Source organism: Schistocerca piceifrons, chromosome 9 (genome assembly GCF_021461385.2).
Source record: "Schistocerca piceifrons isolate TAMUIC-IGC-003096 chromosome 9, iqSchPice1.1, whole genome shotgun sequence".
In the NCBI taxonomy this organism is placed as follows: domain Eukaryota; kingdom Metazoa; phylum Arthropoda; class Insecta; order Orthoptera; family Acrididae; genus Schistocerca; species Schistocerca piceifrons.
The window spans coordinates 198,026,039-198,036,042 of NC_060146.1; the positions used below are offsets into that span (position 1 = coordinate 198,026,039).

Genomic DNA, 10,004 nt, shown 5'->3' on the forward strand with positions numbered 1-10,004 from the left:
CATGGCCATACCCCGAGTTGATTTAAACCTGCAAACCACCCACCAGAACGTCGTTTCACCATGTATCAGCATCCTCCTTAATTTATGAGCATGAGTGTAGTTGCTATTTGATTAAAGCACCTATGCCTGCGTTTCAGGCAGGATCCTCCATTTCGTTCGATACTGATACGCTATTCCAATACATCTGGAGAGCATCTGCAATGCTGTTCGAGTTACAGGGAATATCAAGTCGGTTGAAGCGTGAATGGTAATTTCGATTGAGGAGGAAGGGATGTTAGGGTAGTTCGTGCAGCTGCGCAAAGCCACTGTGCCAGGGTGGCGTAGTGCTTAGCGTACCTGCCTAGTGAGCAGGAGACTCGGGTTTGAATCCCGGTCCTGGTACAAATTCTCATTCACTACTTCAGTCTCCATATACAGGGTGTTACAAAAAGGTACGGCCAAACTTTCAGGAAACATTCCTCACACACAAAGAAAGAAAATATGTTATGTGGACATGTGTCCGGAAACGCTTACTTTCCATGTTAGAGCTCATTTTATTACTTCTCTTCAAATCACATTAATCATGGAATGGAAACACACAGCAACAGAACGGACCAGCGTGACTTCAAACACTTTGTTACAGGAAATGTTCAAAATGTCCTCCGTTAGCGAGAATACATGCATCCACCCTCCGTCGCATGGAATCCCTGATGCCCTGATGCAGCCCTGGAGAATGGCGTATTGTATCACAGCCGTCCACAATACGAGCACGAAGAGTCTCTACATTCGGTACCGGGGTTGCGTAGACAAGAGCTTTCAAATGCCCCCATAAATGAAAGTCAAGAGGGTTGGGGTCAGCAGAGCGTGGAGGCCATGGAATTGGTCCGCCTCTACCAATCCATCGGTCACCGAATCTGTTGTGGAGAAGCGTACGAACACTCCGACTGAAATGTGCAGGAGCTCCATCGTGCATGAACCACATGTTGTGTCGTACTTGTAAAGGCACATGTTCTAGCAGCACAGGTAGAGTATCCCGTATGAAATCATGATAACGTGCTCCATTGAGCGTAGGTGGAAGAACATGCGGCCCAATCAAGACATCACCAACAATGCCTGCTCAAACGTTCACAGAAAATCTGTGTTGATGACGTGATTGCACAATTGCATGCGGATTCTCGTCAGCCCACACATGCTGGATTGTGAAAATTTACAATTTGATCATGTTGGAATAAAGCCACATCCGTAAAGAGAACATTTGCACTGAAATGAGCATTGACACATTGTTGGATGAACTATTCACAGAAGTGTTCCCGTGGAGGCCAATCAGCTGCTGATAGTGCCTGCACACGGTGTACGTGGTACGGAAACAACTGGTTCTCCCGTAGCACTCTCCATACAGTGACGAGGTCAACGTTACCTTGTACAGCAGCAACTTCTCTGACGCTGACATTAGGGTTATCGTCAACTGCACGAAGAATTGCCTCGTCCGTTGCAGGTGTCCTCGTCGTTCTAGGTCTTCCCCAGTCGCGAGTCATAGGCTAGAATGTTCCGTGCTCCCTAAGACGCCGACCAATTGCTTCGAACGTCTTCCTGTGGGGACACCATCGTTCTGGAAATCTGTCTCGATACAAAAGTACCGCGCCACGGCTATTGCCCCGTGCTAATCCATACATCAAATGGGCATCTGCCAACTCTGCATTTGTAAACATTGCACTGACTGCAAAACCACGTTCGTGATGAACACTAACCTGTTGATGCTACGTACTGATGTACTTGATGCTAGTACTGTAGAGCAATGAGTCGCATGTCAACACAAGCACCGAAGTCAACATTACCTTCCTTCAATTAGGCCAACTGGCGGTGAATCGAGAAAGTACAGTACATACTGACGAAACTAAAATGAGCTCTAACATGGAAATTCAGCGTTTCCGGACACATGTCCACATAACATCTTTTCTTTATTTGTGTGTGGGGAATGTTTCCTGAAAGTTTGGTCGTACCTTTTTGTATCACCCTGTATACATCTGAACATTCACGTATCTGGGAGTGTACGAAGTTACACTGTCATGTGACCATGTATTCAGATGCTTTGCTTTATTGTCAGGCAGTGTATTTACTATGTGATATTGTTAAATTTTACTACTGTAACTCTTTTTACTTTTATAATTTTTATAGTCTCCTTTTATCGTTCCAGTTTCTGTGAACTACATAGTAACTGGTCGCTCGGAACCTGACGAGAAATTAAAACGAATTAAATTAAAATTGAGTTGATATTCACTCGCACGCTACCTATTAAGCGACATTTCATTCACAAAAGCCCCCCAAATGCGGTTGCATTCAGTGGCTGTTGCAAAAAAGTTCCGCCCTTCACGTGGGAAAGAAACGAAATTCACTGCGCCAGCATGCGCGCTGCCCACGCGACACGTTAATATAAACCCGAATGCAGCGCTCTGCTAAAGCCATTTCGTGGTAAAATTTAGTTTCGGCACTCGGAATCAAAGAGACACAAAAGCTTACTCCCTTCCCCCCCCCCCTCCCCCTCCCCTCTCTCTCTCTCACGCTCTGTCTCTCTCTTTCTCTGTCCTTCACACACATACACACATACATGCACACAGATAATACTGTTGAACTGACTGTATGAGAGAGCGGATTTACCTCCCTTCGCCACAACCAAATGGAGCGGAAAGATGATGTTCCTATCCCAGCAGCACAATACAGCTTTTCCCGGAATGCTCAAAAGTGACTCTGGATGTAATCCGACGCTGAACAGGCAGTGTTGGTACATAATGAAATGGCATATGACGCTTTCTACATGGCATCTCAAACTCACTGCCATATTTGTCGTTCAAGTTTCGCTTCTGTGTGAATCTACATTCGAATCTAAATTCGACGCTACAAGCAGTAGATTTTTGCTGTTTCTAGAGCGAAACAGATCGAGGTGAAAGAAGTAAATAATATTCGCAATACAAAACAGCAAGAGGAAAAAGTTTTCTGATTAACAGAAATCTGATAAATTTAAACCGAAGTGCTATGATGTCTTTTGTACAAGTATTTGTCTGGAATGTAGATTCACACAGAAGCGAAACTTGAACGACAAATATGGCAGTGAGTTTGAGATGCCATGTAGAAAGCGTCATATGCTATCTCATGATGTACCAACACTGCCTGTTCAGCGTCGGATTACGTTCAAACTCCCCTATTAATCACAGACTTTTGTGGTGTGTATCGTGTCGTGTCGTGTAGAATGTGTCTGTATGAATCGTGTTATTGTATTAATGTACTGTAAAGACGCGCACACACTGTGTAATGTATCGTGCGAATCTGATAAAGCTTGTTTGTGTACAGTAAATCTTTGGGTGGGGGTCTAGTTTAATATGTTTTGCGTAATATGTTACGTGAAACTTTCAAAAGATACACTGAAAACAATCTGCGAGGATCTTGCTTTGCTCTGAAGCATCGTTTAAATTGAAGCAGCATGTGCATAGGTAATAGCAGTTTTCTTTTTTGGTAGGATTCTATTAACTTTTCATCTGTTTTATCAGAAAATACATCTCGCCTACACGGACAAACTACAACCACACGGTATTAAACTGGTGTGTAGAGCTATGTTCCAGCTAGTAAGCTCTCAGGGCTATATTTTTATTAAATATCAAAAACAGTTCTTTAATAAAATATCCAGCTATCATGGGTTACATGTTAGCACGAATAACTGCATGTACCATTTCGTAATATTTGAAACTTCTCTCAATTAATATTTCCTTTTTTTTGATGAAACTTCGTCTTTGCCACAGATTCCATCAGCACACACAAGCTCGATGTTTTTACGTGAAATTCCTTGAAATTAAGCAAACTCCTATCCACTCTGCAGGAGTACTATTAGTATTTTTTTTTTAACAAGTCTGAGTTGAATGTTACTGATCAGTGCAGAAATATAGTGAAATAACGTTATCGGTCTTAAGATGGCCGCCAACAATATGAATAGCATCTGCGCCTCTCGTTCATTGTTTAAAATATTCACAGACACTTCTTAAAGCGTACGCTGGTGGATTAGCAAGTATTACGATAAGAGAGTACAAAATTAGGTAAAATTTCATCTATTGCTTGAAATTACCAAATTACACATACAAAAATCACGTCTGGTCTACATCTCGCTCAATATACATCAGAAATCGAACAAGAAGGAGTAAGAACAAAAAAATCATCAGAGCATTTGTTCTAAGATTGCCAATGATCATAGTAGATATTATTGTCCCGTATGACAGTTCTTTGTAGGTCATGACACATTTAATTAAAATTTTTCGTAATATTTTTGTAATGAAAGTTTGTCTTTATCAGTTTTTGACCCTCTATAATTCGTAACGAAGTTTTTCATGGTAAATAAAGTTCACTTTCACGAAAGTTTATCGCACAAGTGTCTACTCCGGGAGGTAAGCAGCACTCTTCACTGACTATTATACCGACTAATTTAATCATTACGACCATCTTCTTAAAAAATGTCCACTAAAACAGATAAGTTGATAAAGGTTTTTCGATGAAGGTGGATTTTTTAGACACTACATAATTCTTTTATGAAACATTTAAGTATCTAAATGGTTGTTTTATAATTACGTAGGCTTCCGCGGCCAGAGTCAGTCGACATAAAAGTTTTCTGGGTATGGTACCGCATCATAATGTAAAAACTACTGCTGCTGCTGGAGAAAAACCAACGTTTCGGTCACGGTTGCAGCGGCCTTCTTCTGACTCTGCTGGTACGTTCTTGCTATGCAGCGTCCCTTACATTTTTTGTTGTTACTGTTCGCTGCGCATGCCATTATGACGTAGTGGCATGCGCAGTGAACAGTAACAACAAAATATAAGGGACACTCTCAGCATATCTCGGATATGTATGACAATGCAATATTAAGTCACTTTCTTGTCTAATGTGTGGAGGAGGGCGCCCCTCCCTTTTCCTGATCAGTTCGCGAATGGTTCGCAGGACGAAAGACTGCTTTTGTGTGAGTTATAATGTCTCTGATGCTTACCTTCGCTGTCTTTTGGTGACGTACACGTAGGAGGCAGTAATATAGAGGCCAATTCAGGTGCACCCCGAAATTGAAAGTGACGGAACTGGGAACACCAGATCACCAAGCAATTAGAAACTAATAGAATTTATGGGGCGGACCGGCGAGTCATAAGCCATTTATGTTGTGGTTGACCAGACGTCTGTTTGCGCAGTGTAAGGGTATAGGCCCGTAATGCGAGAGTCGTGGGTTCTAGTCTCCATGAGGAAACTCGTTTTATTTTCAGTTTTTTTCGTTACTTACCCCGCAAATAAACCGACACGATGCTCAATATGTAGTAGGTATTAATATTTTAGTAAAAGGCTTGTAAAGGAAAAGCAGAGGAACTTTTGAGGTTTGCAAATAAATTTCCAAGAGATGATTGTAGTCTCCAAGTCCACGAGGACTCCGCAAATAAGCGGTTGAAATTAAAGCGCACTATTCATATTACATTAATTTCATTTTGACCTCCGAGCAGCTATCGACAGCTAATCCACCTCTGTGATGTCCATTCCTACCGTCACGTCAAGAAACTGATCAAATAGCTTCAGAATTGCATAATCTCATCGAGACAAAAAAATAAATCACATTCTGAAAAGACTGCATCAAAATATAAACCATTGCACATAATCAATTATCCTTGCCAATATTTTGTGAAACGATGTGTTACGTGTAGTTTGCTGCCAGACTGTACGGTGAGAGAGAACGTTTCATGATTGTAAACCAAGACGCTTTTTCTCTAGGAACTATAAATCACGTAATTCTAAAAAAGTGGAGTTAATAATGTGTGCGAGGTGTCGAGGTACTTCCTGCTTCCCCTGTTTCTACGAAGAATGTCACCGCAGTGCGTGTAAACCATCCGCTGTAACATAACAAAAGCATACGCCTTACAGTCCCCTCCTAGAATTTTACTTACAATCCCAAACTTTCCTTTGTTTTCCCTTTCCACGACTTTCACGAAAATATTACCAAATACAATATAATGAGCATTATTTAAGTTTCTCTGTAGTGTAAGTAACGCAAAAAGTTGAAAATTAAGCCGCGCGGAGTGGCCGCGTGGTTGGAGGCACCTTGTCACGGATTGCGCGGCCCCTCCCGCCGGAGGTTCGAGTCCTCCCTCCACCATGTTTGTGTGTGTGTGTGTGTGTGTGTGTGTTTGTTGTTCTTAGCATAAGTTAGTTTAAGTAGCGTGTAAGTCTAGGGCCGATGACAACAGCACTTCGGTCCCTTAGGAATCCATACACATTTGAACATTTTTTTGAAAATTAAAAGAAGTTTCCGCGTAGGGATTCCACCTCACGACGATCCGATTACCGTTCTGCACTCTTTCCGTTGCTCCAGTAGCAACCTAGAAACTACGCTAAAGCCCGTCTCACACGGAGTAAGGTTCGCCGCAAGTTTGTGAGATGGCGGGCATGCCTGCCGGCTTGCAGGCAAAGGAGCCGGCTGTCTTCCATGCCGAAGCTCTCCCACGGTGCAAGATCGTCAGGTAGTTGTGATGTGATCGGCTGCATGTTGTATCGAACGAAGATGGCTGCTTCAAGTACAGATGTTCAGAGCAATCTGGCGTTTTTAGCTGTTTTGGTGCTAAACGATGCAGAAATGCATGCTAATGAGAGAAGAAGAAAAAAAGAATGAACGAAAAACTGGATTAAGAGGAAAACGCTGGAAAAGGTGTGCTTTCCATGCTTCATAAAGAGTTGAGGTTAATTCGCATAACACCTACTTTTGTTTGAAAAGTATCACCATTTCATTACTGTTTGATTTTATAAATATACCAGTAATGACTGTTATATTCGACTTTATTTTATAGGATAGAAGATCGTAAATCCTTTGCAAATTTTATACAAATGGATGTATTGGTATTTGCAAAACGAGTGCCTCTGCACGCAAGTGTTTATTATAATAGTTTGCGCTTTTCACGACGTACAGACACTGTTCTTCCCTATAAGTACATATCAGTGCTTCAGTGGCTTCCTTGGACCACTGTAGTGCCATTATTTAATAATTATAAGAACTTCCTACGGCACCTCACAATAGCAGAAAAGCGACTATCAACAAAGGCTTCCCGCCCAAGCTCTCCGCGTCTGACGTCACAAACGAAACACCTCATGATTGGCCAACGCACGTAGCACGCAGGGAACCTTGCAAGAAAAATAGCACCGGACCTATCCTGGAAATCTTACAAGGTTCCCAGCAAGGTAGCCCGCTAGCAGACGACGGAGCCCGCAAGGTAGCCGCCGCGCGAGCCAGCAAGGAAACTTACAGCGAATATTGCTCCGTGTGAGACGGGCTTAACGTTAATGGCTCATACCCCGCACAACCAGTGCCATAAATGCAATTTTATTTTATTTTTATTTTCTCCAAACGCTTGACCATCTGGAACTCCCCACTTCTTTCACTTCAGGCCGAGCCCTACATATCGCACAAATTTGGGCGAAATCGGTGATAAGGAGTAGGCGCGAAGCCCTTGCGATTAAAAGTGGAGCATTGGAATGCCTCGCATTCGCACTGACAACGAGGGAGCGAATTTCCTGTTTGGCCGCAGGCAGCTCCCTTCCGCCATCACACCTGTTGGTGACGAAATCCGGAAACGGCCACAATGGGCGGGCAGGGGAGAAGGGGGTCCGCATTCAGTTCAATAAATGGGCCATCACGCCATGCCACTGCTGCATTGTCTGCACAGACGCGTCCCCGTTCCAGTTTGGAGAACGCAGCATGGCTGTTCATATACAGAACGCCATACTGTGAGTGGCTGAGCTCGTGGAAAATCTGTTTGGCTTCCGCAGGGAGATATAGGTACCTGTGAGCAATACTGACCGTACCACTTGCTTCAGAAAATGAACTGAAGAATGCAACTGCACAGTTATAGCACTTATACACTCCTGGAAATTGAAATAAGAACACCGTGAATTCATTGTCCCAGGAAGGGGAAACTTTATTGACACATTCCTGGGGTCAGATACATCACATGATCACACTGACAGAACCACAGGCACATAGACACAGGCAACAGAGCATGCACAATGTCGGCACTAGTACAGTGTATATCCACCTTTCGCAGCAATGCAGGCTGCTATTCTCCCATGGAGACGATCGTAGAGATGCTGGATGTAGTCCTGTGGAACGGCTTGCCATGCCATTTCCACCTGGCGCCTCAGTTGGACCAGCGTTCGTGCTGGACGTGCAGACCGCGTGAGACGACGCTTCATCCAGTCCCAAACATGCTCAATGGGGGACAGATCCGGAGATCTTGCTGGCCAGGGTAGTTGACTTACACCTTCTAGAGCACGTTGGGTGGCACGGGATACATGCGGACGTGCATTGTCCTGTTGGAACAGCAAGTTCCCTTGCCGGTCTAGGAATGGTAGAACGATGGGTTCGATGACGGTTTGGATGTACCGTGCACTATTCAGTGTCCCCTCGACGATCACCAGTGGTGTACGGCCAGTGTAGGAGATCGCTCCCCACACCATGATGCCGGGTGTTGGCCCTGTTTGCCTCGGTCGTGTGCAGTCCTGATTGTGGCGCTCACCTGCACGGCGCCAAACACGCATACGACCATCATTGGCACCAAGGCAGAAGCGACTCTCATCGCTGAAGACGACACGTCTCCATTCGTCCCTCCATTCACGCCTGTCGCGACACCACTGGAGGCGGGCTGCACGATGTTGGGGCGTGAGCGGAAGACGGCCTAACGGTGTGCGGGACCGTAGCCCAGCTTCATGGAGACGGTTGCGAATGGTCCTCGCCGATACCCCAGGAGCAACAGTGTCCCTAATTTGCTGGGAAGTGGCGGTGCGGTCCCCTACGGCACTGCGTAGGATCCTACGGTCTTGGCGTGCATCCGTGCGTCGCTGCGGTCCGGTCCCAGGTCGACGGGCACGTGCACCTTTCGCCGACCACTGGCGACAACATCGATGTACTGTGGAGACCTCACGCCCCGCGTGTTGAGCAATTCGGCGGTACGTCCACCCGGCCTCCCGCATGCCCACTATACGCCCTCGCTCAAAGTCCGTCAACTGCAAATACGGTTCACGTCCACGCTGTCGCGGCATGCTACCAGTGTTAAAGACTGCGATGGAGCTCCGTATGCCACGGCAAACTGGCTGACACTGACGGCGGCGGTGCACAAATGCTGCGCAGCTAGCGCCATTCGACGGCCAACACCGCGGTTCCTGGTGTGTCCGCTGTGCCGTGCGTGTGATCATTGCTTGTACAGCCCTCTCGCAGTGTCCGGAGCAAGTATGGTGGGTCTGACACACCGGTGTCAATGTGTTCTTTTTCCATTTCCAGGAGTGTAGATTTGGGGGTGCAATATGTACAAGAACCTAGAATGAACAATAGGTCGGGAAGACCAAGAGCGAAGGATTCTGAAGGAGTCAGGGTCGTTCACCCTTACTGACCAAACTATACATCGAAGAAGCAATGACAGAAATGCAAGGCACATTGATTTTCGCCGAGAAGATAACAGCAAATAAAAGGGCTGCTCAAGAGTGGGTTAAAATTTAAGGTGAGACGATATCAGTGGTTAGATACGCTGATAACGTTGCCATACTCCGTGAAACAAGAATTACTGGACCTGCTGAACTGAATGAACAATCTAATGCGTACAGAATGTGGACGGAGAGTAGATCGAAGAAAGACGAAAGTAATGAGATGCACAGGAACGAGAACAGCGAGAAACTTAATTTGAAGCCATATTGACTATTAATCGACCATAATTGCTCATAAATTGTTAATATGTTTTCAAATACTGCTAATGGTCACAAACTTTGTTGACAGTAAAATTGTTAAATATTAGCAGCAAACTATCATAAAGACCGACAAAGGAAATTCTTTAATCGTAATACATGAAAGAGAATACATAGAGAAAACCTTACAATTTTTCCGTAGCAACAATATTACGGAATAAAGTTATATTCTACAGTAAAATTCCAAACTAAAGCTACTATAAAACTGTAACTGTTTACTGAACAAATATGA

At 44.5% G+C, this 10,004-nt stretch overlaps 1 non-coding gene across 1 annotated transcript; it reads left to right on the top strand.

Annotated features, from left to right (window-relative positions):
• The first annotated feature begins 309 nt into the window (after positions 1-309).
• Trnat-agu lies at positions 310-381 on the top strand. Its single transcript has one exon. It is a non-coding gene; the product is annotated as a tRNA-Thr (tRNA).
• The last annotated feature ends 9,623 nt before the right edge of the window (positions 382-10,004 follow it).